The sequence below is a fragment of the Lolium perenne genome, chromosome 3, assembly GCF_019359855.2.
Source record: "Lolium perenne isolate Kyuss_39 chromosome 3, Kyuss_2.0, whole genome shotgun sequence".
Taxonomy (NCBI): domain Eukaryota; kingdom Viridiplantae; phylum Streptophyta; class Magnoliopsida; order Poales; family Poaceae; genus Lolium; species Lolium perenne.
Window position 1 is genome coordinate 150,927,465 of NC_067246.2, and position 12,886 is coordinate 150,940,350.

A 12,886-nucleotide genomic window follows, 5' to 3' on the forward strand; every position below is an offset into this window, starting at 1 on the left:
GGCATCTGGAGGGCATCTGGGGGGCATCTGGCCGGAAGTTCCGGTCCTGGGGGGCGGAAGTTCCGGCCTGGAAGCTGTAGCTCCATCTTCATCATTTCCAGCTCTCTCTCCATTGGCTTGGTCTCCATGGCTCGCTTCTTTGTCGATGTACCTGATTGAACATAGGGTATTGGCATGAAGTAGCAAGCCATCCAAAGGGGTGTCAAAAGCATACGTGGAGAGGAGCGAATTCACCTCTTGGTGTAGGGCTTGGGCTCGAGCTCGTGTCATTGGACCATGAGGAGGGCTTGTCGGTCTTGATGTAGTATCGACCTTGGGTAGGGCTACATCATCTCCCCCCCTTGGGAAAGAGTCGTCCTCGACTCTAACGTCTCTTCATCTTCATGGTATGGCGAGAGGTCGGACACATTGAATGTGTTGCTCACCAAGTACTTGGATGTTGGTATGTCGATGACGTAGGCGTTGTCGTTGATTAACTTGAGGACCTTGAAGGGACAATCGCCTCGGGGCTTGAGCTTGGAGTTTCTTTCTTGAGGGAAACGGTCCTTGCGAAGATGTATCCACACTAGGTCCCCTTCATTGAAGATCCGTGCCTTTTTCTTCATGTTGAGGCGTGTTGCTTGACGAAGAACTTGTTGCTCGATTGTTGCCCTTGTATCTTGATGGCGTGTAACTCACACGTTCGTTGGGAACCCCAAGAGGAAGGTATGATGCGCACAGCAGCAAGTTTTCCCTCAGAAAGAAACCAAGGTTTATCGAACCAGGAGGAGCCAAGAAGCACGTTGAAGGTTGATGGCGGCGGGATGTAGTGCGGCGCAACACCAGGGATTCCGGCGCCAACGTGGAACCTGCACAACACAACCAAAGTACTTTGCCCCAACGAAACAGTGAGGTTGTCAATCTCACCGGCTTGCTGTAACAAAGGATTAACCGTATTGTGTGGAAGATGATTGTTTGCAGAAAACAGTAGAACAAGTATTGCAGTAGATTGTATTTCAGTAAAGAGAATTGGACCGGGGTCCACAGTTCACTAGAGGTGTCTCTCCCATAAGACAAACAGCATGTTGGGTGAACAAATTACAGTTGGGCAATTGACAAATAAAGAGAGCATGGCCATGCACATACATATCATGATGAGTATAGTGAGATTTAATTGGGCATTACGACAAAGTACATAGACCGCCATCCAACTGCATCTATGCCTAAAAAGTCCACCTTCAGGTTATCATCCGAACCCCCTCCAGTATTAAGTTGCTAACAACAGACAATTGCATTAAGTATTGCGCGTAATGTAACTAGTGACTACATCCTTGAACATAGCACTAATGTTTTATCCCTAGTGGCAACAGCACATCCATAACCTTAGAGGTTCTTGTCACCCCTCCAGATTCACGGAGACATGAACCCACTATCGAGCATAAATACTCCCTCTTGGAGTTACTAGCATCAACTTGGCCAGAGCATCTACTAATAACGGAGAGCATGCAAGATCATAAACAAAACATAGATATAACTTTGATAATCAACATAACAAGTATTCTCTATTCATCGGATCCCAACAAACGCAACATATAGAATTACAGATAGATGATCTTGATCATGTTAGGCAGCTCACAAGATCCGACAATGATAGCACAATGGGGAGAAGACAACCATCTAGCTACTGCTATGGACCCATAGTCCAGGGGTAGACTACTCACACATCACACCGGAGGCGACCATGGCGGCGTAGAGTCCTCCGGGAGATGATTCCCCTCTCCGGCAGGGTGCCGGAGGCGATCTTCTGGATCCCCCGAGATGGGATCGGCGTTGGCGGCGTCTCTGGAAGGTTTTCCGTATCGTGGCTCTCGGTACTGGGGGTTTCGTCACGGAGGCTTTAAGTAGGCGGAAGGGCAAGTCAAGAGGGCACACGAGGGCTCCAGATGACAGGGCCGCGCGACCCAACCCTAGGCCGCGCCGCCCTGTAGTCCGGGCACCTCGTGGCCCCACTTCGTTTCGTCTTCGGACTTCTGGAAGCTTCGTGGAAAAATAGGCCCCTGGGCGTTGATTTCGTCCAATTCCGAGAATATTTCCTTACTAGGATTTCTGAAACCAAAAACAGCAGAAAACAGAATCGGCACTTCGGCATCTTGTTAATAGGTTAGTTCCAGAAAATGCACGAATATGACATAAAGTGTGCATAAAACATGTAGATAACATCAATAATGTGGCATGGAACATAAGAAATTATCGATACGTCGGAGACGTATCAGCATCCCCAAGCTTAGTTCTGCTTGTCCCGAGCAGTAAAACGATAACACGAGATAATTTCGGAGTGACATGCCATCATAATCTTGATCATACTATTTGTAAAGCATATGTAGTGAATGCAGCGATCAAAACAATGTATATGACATGAGTAAACAAGTGAATCATAAAGCAAAGACTTTTCATGAATAGCACTTCAAGACAAGCATCAATAAGTCTTGCATAAGAGTTAACTCATAAAGCAATAATTCAAAGTAAAGGCATTGAAGCAACACAAAGGAAGATTAAGTTTCAGCGGTTGCTTTCAACTTGTAACATGTATATCTCATGGATATTGTCAATCATAGAGTAATATAATAAGTGCAATAAGCAAATATGTAGGAATCAATGCACAGTTCACACAAGTGTTTGCTTCTTGAGGTGGAGAGAAATAGGTGAACTGACTCAACATTGAAAGTAAAAGAATGGTCCTCCATAGAGGAAAAGCATCGATTGCTATATTTGTGCTAGAGCTTTGATTTTGAAAACATGAAACAATTTTGTCAACGGTAGTAATAAAGCATATGCATCATGTAAATTATATCTTATAAGTTGCAAGCCTCATGCATAGTGTACTAATAGTGCCCGCACCTTGTCCTAATTAGCTTGGACTACCGGATCATCACAATGCATTATTTTTACCAAGTGTCACAAAGGGGTACCTCTATGCCGCCTGTACAAAGGTCTAAGGAGAAAGCTCGCATTGGATTTCTCGCTATTGATTATTCTTCAACTTATACATCCATACCGGGACAACATAGACAACAGATAATGGACTCCTCTTTTATGCATAAGCATGTAACAACAATTAATAATTTTCTCGTTTGAGATTGAGGATATATGTCCAGAACTGAAACTTCCACCATGGATCATGGCTTTAGTTAGCGGCCCAATGTTCTTCTCTAACATATGCATGCTTAACCATAAGGTGGTAGATCTCTCTTTCTTCAGACAAGACGAACATGCATAGCAACTCACATGAAATTCAACAATGAATAGTTGATGGCGTCCCCAGTAAACATGGTTATCGCACAACAAGCAACTTAATAAGAGATAAAGTGCATAATTACATATTCAATACCACAATAGTTTTTAAGCTATTTGTCCCATGAGCTATATATTGCAAAGGTGAATGATGGAATTTTAAAGGTAGCACTCAAGCAATTTACTTTGGAATGGCGGAAAAATACCATGTAGTAGGTAGGTATGGTGGACACAAATGGCATAGTGGTTGGCTCAAGTATTTTGGATGCATGAGAAGTATTCCCTCTCGATACAAGGTGTAGGCTAGCAAGGCTTATTTGAAACAAACACAAGGATGAGCCGGTGCAGCAAAACTCACATAAAAGACATATTGAAAACATTATAAGACTCTACACCGTCTTCCTTGTTGTTCAAACTCAATACTAGAAATTATCTAGACCTTAGAGAAACCAAATATGCAAACCAAATTTTAGCATGCTCTATGTATTTCTTCATTAATGGGTGCAAAGCATATGATGCAAGAGCTTAAACATGAGCACAACAATTGCCAAGTATCACATTACCCAAGACATTAATAGCAATTACTACATGTATCATTTTCCAATTCCAACCATATAACAATTTAACGAAGGAGAAACTTCGCCATGAATACTATGAGTAGAAACCAAGGACATACTTGTCCATATGCTACAGCGGAGCGTGTCTCTCTCCCATAAAGTGAATGCTAGGATCCATTTTATTCAAACAAAACAAAAACAAAAACAAACCGACGCTCCAAGAAAAAGCACATAAGATGTGATGGAATAAAAATATAGTTTCAGGGGAGGAACCTGATAATGTTGTCGATGAAGAAGGGGATGCCTTGGGCATCCCCAAGCTTAGACGCTTGAGTCTTCTTGATATATGCAGGGGTGAACCACCGGGGCATCCCCAAGCTTAGAGCTTTCACTCTCCTTGATCATGTTGCATCATACTCCTCTCTTGATCCTTGAAAGCTTCCTCCACACCAAACTTAGAACAACTCATTAGAGGGTTAGTGCACAATATAAATTGACATATTCAGAGGTGACACAATCATTCTTAACACTTCTGGACATTGCATAATGCTACTGGACATTAGTGGATCAAAGAAATTCATCCAACATAGCAAAAGAGGCAATGCGAAATAAAAGGCAGAATCTGTCAAAACAGAACAGTTCGTATTGACGAATTTTAAAATGGCACCATACTTGCTCAAATGAAAATGCTCAAATTGAATTAAAGTTGCGTACATATCTGAGGATCATGCACGTAAATTGGCTTAATTTTCTGAGCTACCTACAGGGAGGTGGACCCAGATTCGTGACAGCAAAGAAATCTGGAACTGCGCAGTAATCCAAATCTAGTACTTACTTTTCTATCAACGGCTTAACTTGGCACAACAAAACACAAAACTAAGATAAGGAGAGGTTGCTACAGTAGTAAACAACTTCCAAGACACAAAATAAAAACAAAGTACTGTAGGTAAAAACATGGGTTGTCTCCCATAAGCGCTTTTCTTTAACGCCTTTCAGCTAGGCGCAGAAAGTGTGCATCAAGTATTATCAAAGGATGGTGTGTTCTCAGCGGGGTGCGGAGTTTTCTCAACCAAGCATAGTATATTAGATACATAAGTTTTAGCATCTCCCTTTTCATTAGTCTTAGGTGTGCTACTCTCATCAAACAAATTTTCAGGAACAAGCCAAGCATAGTTATTTTCTAGTGCATCATTCATAGCTAAGAGTTTACATGGTATTGGTGCTTTGATCTCCCCACCATCATCAATATTATTAGTGTATCTTATTCTATTCATGTCCATCTTTTCAAGGAGACTAACAAAATTAGTATGAGAACCAAGCATATTAAATTTAGCAAAGACCTTTCTAGCTTCTCTTGCTAGACCACCAAATTCTCTAAGAAGGGTTTCTAAAACAAAATCTTTCTTTTCCCCTTCTTCCATATCACCAAGTGTGAGGAACATGTGTTGGATTATAGGATTGAGATTAACAAATTTAGTTTCCAACAGGCGAACTAAATGCGCAGCAGCAATTTCATAAGTAGGCGCAAGGTCTACCAAGTGTCTATCTTCAAAACTTTCAATGGTACTAACATGATTGAAAAATTCTTCTATATTATTTCTCCCAACTATAGACCCACGTCCTACCGGTACGTCTTTTGTGGTAAAATTAAAAGGAAACATGATGAATTAAGTAAAGTAAATGCAAGTAACTAATTTTTTTGTGTTTTGATTTAGTGCAGCAAACAAAGTAGTAAATAAAACTAAGCAAGACAAAAACAAAGTAAAGAGATTGAGAAGTGGAGACTCCCCTTGCAGCGTGTCTTGATCTCCCCGGCAACGGCGCCAGAAAAAGAGCTTGATGGCGTGTAACTCACACGTTCGTTGGGAACCCCAAGAGGAAGGTATGATGCGCACAGCAGCAAGTTTTCCCTCAGAAAGAAACCAAGGTTTATCGAACCAGGAGGAGCCAAGAAGCACGTTGAAGGTTGATGGCGGCGGGATGTAGTGCGGCGCAACACCAGGGATTCCGGCGCCAACGTGGAACCTGCACAACACAACCAAAGTACTTTGCCCCAACGAAACAGTGAGGTTGTCAATCTCACCGGCTTGCTGTAACAAAGGATTAACCGTATTGTGTGGAAGATGATTGTTTGCGTAAAACAAGAGAACAAGTATTGCAGTAGATTGTATTTCAGTAAAGAGAATTGGACCGGGGTCCACAGTTCACTAGAGGTGTCTCTCCCATAAGACAAACAGCATGTTGGGTGAACAAATTACAGTTGGGCAATTGAAAAATAAAGAGAGCATGACCATGCACATACATATCATGATGAGTATAGTGAGATTTAATTGGGCATTACGACAAAGTACATAGACCGCCATCCAACTGCATCTATGCCTAAAAAGTCCACCTTCAGGTTATCATCCGAACCCCCTCCAGTATTAAGTTGCTAACAACAGACAATTGCATTAAGTATTGCGCGTAATGTAACTAGTGACTACATCCTTGAACATAGCACTAATGTTTTATCCCTAGTGGCAACAACACATCCATAACCTTAGAGGTTCTTGTCACCCCTCCAGATTCACGGAGACATGAACCCACTATCGAGCATAAATACTCCCTCTTGGAGTTACTAGCATCAACTTGGCCAGAGCATCTACTAATAACGGAGAGCATGCAAGATCATAAACAACACATAGATATAACTTTGATAATCAACATAACAAGTATTCTCTATTCATCGGATCCCAACAAACGCAACATATAGAATTACAGATAGATGATCTTGATCATGTTAGGCAGCTCACAAGATCCGACAATGATAGCACAATGGGGAGAAGACAACCATCTAGCTACTGCTATGGACCCATAGTCCAGGGGTAGACTACTCACACATCACACCGGAGGCGACCATGGCGGCGTAGAGTCCTCCGGGAGATGATTCCCCTCTCCGGCAGGGTGCCGGAGGCGATCTCCTGGATCCCCCGAGATGGGATCGGCGTTGGAGGCGTCTCTGGAAGGTTTTCCGTATCGTGGCTCTCGGTACTGGGGGTTTCGTCACGGAGGCTTTAAGTAGGCAGAAGGGCAAGTCAAGAGGGCACACGAGGGCTCCAGATGACAGGGCCGCGCGGCCCAACCCTAGGCCGCGCCGCCCTGTAGTCCGGGCACCTCGTGGCCCCACTTCGTTTCGTCTTCGGACTTCTGGAAGCTTCGTGGAAAAATAGGCCCCTGGGCGTTGATTTCGTCCAATTCCGAGAATATTTCCTTACTAGGATTTCTGAAACCAAAAACAGCAGAAAACAGCAACTGGCACTTCGGCATCTTGTTAATAGGTTCGTTCCCGAAAATGCACGAATATGACATAAAGTGTGCATAAAACATGTAGATAACATCAATAATGTGGCATGGAACATAAGAAATTATCGATACGTCGGAGACGTATCATATCTTCATGTAGCTTCTTCATGTATTGTGCTCTCTTGTCGATGTCCATGTTTACTTGCTCATGTAGCGGTAGAGGAAGGAGGTCAATCACCGTAGGAGGCTCAAAGCCATAGACAACCATGAACGGGCTTCTCAATGTTGTAGTGTGCTTGGCGCGGTTGTAGGCAAACTCCGCATGCGGGATGCAATCTTCCCATGACTTCAAATTCTTCTTGACAAGGACTCGTAGTAGGGTGGAGAGGCTTCGATTCACCACTTCGGTTTGCCCATCGGTTTGTGGGTGCGAGGATGAGGAGAACAAAAGCTTGACGTTGAACTTGGCCATTAGTGTCTTCCAAAGGTAACTCATGAACTTGACGTCTCGATCCGACACAATGCTTCTTGGTACACCGTGGAGTCTCACAATTTCCCTAAAAAACAAGGAAGCAATGTGTGAAGCATCATCCGTTCGGGAGCATGGTATGAAATGTGCCATTTTAGAGAATCGATCAACCACTACGAAAATGGAATCATGACCATATTTGGTTCTAGGCAATCCTAACACAAAATCCATACTAATGTCGGACCAAGGGGCATGAGGAATAGGCAATGGTGTATAAAGACCATAGGGGTTGGAAGTTGACTTAGCTTGTAAGCATGTTGTACACCGTCGGCAAAGGCGCTCCACATCGCGCTTCATTCTTGGCCAATAATAGTGAGTGGAGAGCATGGCATATGTCTTGTCTCTTCCAAAGTGTCCCATAAGACCACCACCATGCGATTCCTGTAAGAGCAAAAGGCGAAGCGAAGACATAGGAATACAAAGTTTGTTGCCCTTGAACAAGAATCCTTGGTGCAAATAGAAATCATCGATGCCCTTCTCACTAGAACACTTTGCAAAGATTGGGCCAAAGAAAGTATCGGAAGCATATAAATCTTTGATTTCATCAAGACCCAAAACACTAATATCCAAACGAGTGAGTAAGAGGGTGAGTTTGCGGGAAAGAGCATCCGCCACAACATTGTCCTTGCCCTTCTTGTATTTGATTACATATGGAAAGGACTCAATGAACTCAACCAACTTTGCATGTCTTTTGTTCAAATTGTGTTGACTTTTCAAATATTTCAAAGACTCATGGTCGGAGTGGATAATAAACTCTTTTGGCCAAAGATAGTGTTGCCAAACTTCAAGAACACGAACCAAAGCATAAAGTTCCTTGTCATATATAGGATAGTTGAGGCGTGCGCCATCCAACTTCTCGCTATAGTATGCCACGGGTTTTCCATCTTGCATAAGCACTCCACCAATACAGAGTCCACTTGCATCGCACTCAATCTCAAAAGTTTTGGAAAAGTTTGGAAGAACAAGAAGTGGTGCCTCGGTAAGTCTCTTTTTCAACTCATCAAAAGCTTTTTGTTGTGCCTTGCCCCACACAAATGGAACATTCTTTTTCGTAAGCTCATTCAAAGGGCAAGCAATGGTGCTAAAATCTTTCACAAAGCAGCAGTAGAAACCGGCAAGTCCATGAAAACTTCGAACTTGACCAACATTGGTAGGAGTGGGCCAATTGTGGATGGCCTCAACCTTGGAAGAATCAACTTCAATGCCATTGGCGGAAACCACAAAGCCAAGAAAAACCAACTTATTTTGAGCAAAGGTGCACTTGGGAAGGTTTGCATAAAGCTTCTCATGACGCAAGATGCACAAGACTTCTCTCACATGTTGCACATGGTCCTCGAGATTTTTGCTATAAATGAGAATATCATCGAAATAGACAACCACACTCTTGCCAATGAGAGGTCGCAAGATGTGATTCATGAGTCGCATGAAAGTAGATGGAGCATTTGAAAGACCAAATGGCATGACAAGCCATTCATAGAGGCCAAGTTTGGTCTTGAATGCCGTTTTCCATTCATCACCTATTGCCATGCGGATTTGATGGTAGCCACTACGCAAATCAATCTTAGAGAAAATCGTGGCACCGCTCAATTCATCAAGCATGTCATCTAAACGCGGAATGGGATGGTGGTATCGAACGGTAATGGCATTGATGAGGCGACAATCCATACACATTCGTTGTGTCTCATCCGGTTTAGGAACAAGAATCACGGGAACCGCACAAGGGCTTAAGCTTTCACGAACATACCCTTTTTCGAGGAGGTCTTGTATTTGTCGTTGGATCTCCTTTGTGTCTTCGGGGTTGGTGCGGTAGGCGGCGCGGTTTGGTAGAGGAGTGCCGGGTATGAGGTCGATGCGGTGCTCAATCCCTCGAAGCGGTGGTAGTCCATGAGGAAGCTCGTCGGGGAAGACATCTTGGAACTCCTTCAAAACAGACAACAAAGACGAAGGAAGTGTTGTTAAGTTGTTAGTCTCCGAAGATGGCCCCTTGCAAATGAGCACGTAGTGCAATATGGTGGATGGGTTGTGGTGCAATTCTCTCATCTCACTCTTGGTAGCTATGAGGACACTCTTCATCTCACTCATATATGGCTTATGGCGCTCACTTTCCTTTTGGTGGGTCACTCTCTCACACTACAACAAAAAGAGCATGTAGAGACACCCAAATTATATGCTAAAGACGTTTATTTTCATCTCTACACGACCGTAGGGACGCTAAGTAAAACGTCCTAGAAGCGTCTCCTTATGCACCGTCTCAAGATTTGTAAAGACGCTTTGGGTAGCGTGTTTAGAGAAGGAAGAGACGTTTTATAAAGCATCTCTATGGTTATATAGACGGTATGGTAGATGCCCTTAGCCATCGTCTCTACTTATGTTGAGCCGCTTTATTTCGTCTTAAACAATTATGATACATTCTCATTTTTAATATTATTTCTTTTTATTTGGTATAGCCAATAATTACCGTTTCAAAAAGAAAATTAATAATCTTTTAATTTCTATAATAAACATAAAAACAATCTAAAAGTACAAAATATATTTACTTCTTTAGAGCAACTGTATTTTACAATCAAACTGTATTTTACAATTACAAAAAAATGATGAGACTCAACAGGACAAAATCCCTTACATCGTACATAATGAAACAGAGACACGGCCTGACAAAATCTCTTAAATCCTACATAACGAAACTACATACTTTGTCTACCTAGTTGGAGTCTATCTACATATAAGCTTTTGCATGCAGATATCAGTATAGGAGCTCCATCATAACAACTCTCTAGCGTTCCATGGTATTTTTGTTGTCTAGCTTCAAGAATCATCGGAAACGGCCACCCTGCAGAGAAAATTAAAATAAAATATTAATTGGGTGATTAACTAGAAAACCTTACTAGTAAGTCTCACTTTTCAACAGGAAAAACCAATAAGCGAAATTCGCAATGTCTATCGATATGCATGTGTGTGTATATATAGAACTGATAACTGTGGTTTGCTACCTCGGATCAGTTTTCTATTCTGTCCTCAGATAAAGATAAGTTTATGGTCCCATAGACTGCTATTAAACAACCAACATATCATGGACTGGCTAAGAAAGACAATTTGGGGAAGATTCATAACCAAAATGGAACTGCATATATGTTAGTTATTCCCACCCCGAAGGCCTCACCCACGAAGCATTAACACAGGCAGTATCCACAACGGAGGATCATCATCTCTTCACTTTGATATTCGAGCTTCTTGTCAACGCAGTGCAGATCTACATGAGTATACGAAACAGCATACAGAAAAATTTAGTGGCAACATTTGTAGATCTCTAAAAATAAAGAGGGGTGTGGTAGAACCAACAACATGGGAAATTCAGTATGTGAAGCATGTCCATCTACATCGAACAGAATCTCACATCAATGAGAAATTGACAAATCTTGCCTAGGATTGGTACACTTCATCATCATCTAATCAATTGATGGGCAACAAATATAATGGGAAGGTTATAACACAGCCTGTAATTCATCTAACAGAGAGTTTCAGTTCGTGAGAGGGGGATACATCTGGTGGAGGTTTTGTACCTTGCGCTATAATTTGCAGATTCGAACAGTAACAGAACTTCATAAAAACACAGTGTAACAACTATTTAATCCCAGCTTCGGGAAACCTGCCATATTGTAGCAATTAACTCGAGTCAGCGAAATTTGATGTTACTCAAATTACCAAACAACATGTCTGTATGTATATAGGATGGAACAAAACGGTGATCAAACCTGTGGATGTCTCCCTATGTGAACCAGCAATACCGCAGGCTGCACAATTAAGTGGGTTCTTCACGGAGGAGAGGTGGAGTTCGTCGATAGCAGTCGCCGGAGCGACGTGACTGCTTGTGCGGGTGAAGAGAAAGAGCGATGCATCTAACCTGGGCGTCCATGGAGAGAGAGACGGCGACGCAGACTCGGCGGCGGCGGGGAGAGACAAGCACAGGATGTGCGGCGGCGTCGAAAGTCTCCCTAGAATGGCAGGGCAGAGGTCAAATCGCGTGGGGATGGAAACTGGCGGCGGCAGTAGGTAGAACTTGGTTGTGACTTGGGAGTTGGCGTGAAGGATGGAGTTAGACTAGGGTTATTACTTATTAGACGTGGGGTAGAAACATGTGACGACTTGTACATCGTCTCAAATAACGTCTTTACAGACTCCTTCAAATTGAAACTAGAGACGAATGTAAAAGGGTCGTAGGTAGAACGTCCTTAGGTGCCTATTTTCTTGTAGTGTCACCACTCATCTCACTAGTGATGGTAGCTTCCTTAGCCCTCGCTAGAGCCTTTGCATTGTCCGCAATCACTTGGCTAGGAGTCATTGGGCGTAGGATGTATGTCTTGTCGCCGACCTTGAAGCTATAGGCATTTGTGTAGCCATCATGGTTTGCTCTTTTGTCATATTGCCAAGGGCGACCAAGTAGCATGTGGCACACCGTCATGGGCACTACATCACAATCAACGGTGTCTTCATAGGCGCCAATCTTGAAGGATACGGAGACGGTGTGTTGTATCTTGACGTTTCCATTGTCACTTAGCCATTGCACATGGTAAGGGTGGGGGTGTTTCCGGAGTGTGAGGTTGAGCTTGGAGCATAGTTCGGTGCTTGCAAGATTGTGGCAACTCCCTCCATCGATGATAACCTTTATTGACTTGTCATTGATTCTGGCTCTTGTTTGGAAGATGTTGCACCTTTGATCTTCGTTGGGGAGTGCATGGGTTGTCAACACTTTGGTCGCCACAAGGGACGGGCTTGCATCATGCACACATAGGACTTGCTCTTGGTCTTCCAAGTCATCATCTTCATGATTGGTTGCGGCTTGTACCAAGGCTTCATATTCACCTTCACTCAAGTACTCCACATCTCCATCATCTCGAGTTATCATAACTCTTGTGTTCTTGCATTCAAAGGATTTATGTCCTTGAGCTCCACACTTGAAGCAAGTGATGTTACTAGATCCCGTGGAAGCTTTGGAGGACATAGTTGGTTGATCCGGCTTGAAGCTTGTTGTCTTGAAGGCACTCTTCGTTTGCTTAGAAGGATCCTTGGGAGCAATAGCACTTGTGTTCTTGATGCTTGAGGAGGTGGTTGTTGCATTTCTTGTGGCGAAGAAGGACTTTGTTTTTGCACTTGCTAAGTCTTCTCGCACTTGGCGCTCGGCTCGTGTTGCTTGATGAAGCAATTCAACCATGTTGGTGTAAGGCAAGAACTCCACTATCCTCTTGACGGG

General features: G+C 43.2%; 1 long non-coding RNA gene across 4 annotated transcripts; it reads right to left on the reverse strand.

The window, feature by feature from the left end:
* Nucleotides 1-10,153: 10,153 nt before the first annotated feature.
* LOC127326945 (uncharacterized) lies at nucleotides 10,154-11,839 on the reverse strand. 4 transcript variants are annotated; one of them, XR_011754134.1, is made up of 4 exons: nucleotides 11,391-11,839; nucleotides 11,199-11,284; nucleotides 10,785-10,888; nucleotides 10,154-10,468 (listed from the first exon to the last, which is right to left on the reverse strand). It is a non-coding gene; the product is annotated as an uncharacterized lncRNA (long non-coding RNA). The 4 variants fall into 4 exon arrangements; XR_011754132.1 differs by having other exon boundaries at nucleotides 10,154-10,888; XR_011754133.1 differs by having other exon boundaries at nucleotides 10,785-11,284.
* Between the last annotated feature and the right edge of the window lie 1,047 nt (nucleotides 11,840-12,886).